Below are 1,029 nucleotides of genomic sequence, written 5' to 3'. Positions count from 1 at the left end.
GTAAGATAAATTCCTAACTGATAGCACATTAATATATGCTTATTATAATCATAGCCGATGAAGACATATCATTTCATATTGAAAGACAAATTTGGTATGTGTCATAAAGATATTGTATATGAATTATGTTTATCGCTGTTAAAGATGTTAGCAGGATTAACACGATTAACTGAATGAAAAGTTTGCAGTTAAATCTACCGCTCTTTCTTACTCAAAGGAGAAACCAAAGTTTAATACTCACTATGATATTTTGTTTATATAGATTCAACGTTTGAATATATTGACTAATCTCTAAAGTATTTTGATTTTTCTTATAAATTTACAGACATAATCATGTAATTTATTGGACTTCGCGACAAGCTCAATAACAGAAAATTTTCATTTGAGGAAAATGTGCCACGTCTGATAGAGTGTATTTCCGAAATATCTTGACACAATTTCATACAGTAACAAAATCATTTTCGGAAACTCTTTACCAGAAAGAAAAAACAGCATACCCATTTATAATTAATACAGAACTATTTCGATGAATATAAAACGAGCGGAATAAAGAATAATTAATTTTTCTCTTCTGCCAAAAAAGCAGCACAAACGCACTTGTGTTGTTGACGTCTGAGGTCGCCGGAGGAGGAGGCGCCTTCCTCACCTGTCAATCTAAGGGTCTTTTTGTCCTTCATTCCCCTCTGAGGAATTGTCCGGGTGAGTTAGAGTGACACTTGGTTCTTAGGTTCGCAAGACGGTTAGAAATTAATTGGAAAGTCGCCTTTTTAGAGGGAGAGCGAGAAGAGGGTGACAGGAGCGAGCGGTGGATGATGAGGTGGCGGAATGTGAACATCTTTTTACTATTATTTCTGGCTTTGGCGCCTCGTATCTTTTAGGCTGTAAGTGAAAAACGTCATATAAATGGAACAGACGAGGTGGCAAGTTCTCTATTAGTCCCTATTATATGTACAACGTTAGGTCTACGTTGTGAAGATCTGTATTTGGGGAATGCAATTCGCCGCAAGACATTTATTATGTGTGTGTGTG

The 1,029-nt window shown here is 36.0% G+C and overlaps 1 protein-coding gene across 1 annotated transcript in view; it reads left to right on the top strand.

Moving 5' to 3' along the window:
- The first annotated feature begins 544 nt into the window (after positions 1 to 544).
- The window catches only part of LOC119585022 (coatomer subunit beta-like), a 7,948-nt gene continuing 7,463 nt past the window's right edge, over positions 545 to 1,029 (top strand). Inside the window, exon 1 of the mRNA XM_037933639.1 lies at positions 545 to 699. The gene's annotated coding sequence lies outside the window, so the exon portion shown is untranslated. The remainder of the gene's footprint in view (positions 700 to 1,029) is intronic.

Source organism: Penaeus monodon, chromosome 19 (genome assembly GCF_015228065.2).
Source record: "Penaeus monodon isolate SGIC_2016 chromosome 19, NSTDA_Pmon_1, whole genome shotgun sequence".
Lineage (NCBI taxonomy): Eukaryota > Metazoa > Arthropoda > Malacostraca > Decapoda > Penaeidae > Penaeus > Penaeus monodon.
This window is presented reverse-complemented; position numbering and strand designations above follow the sequence as displayed.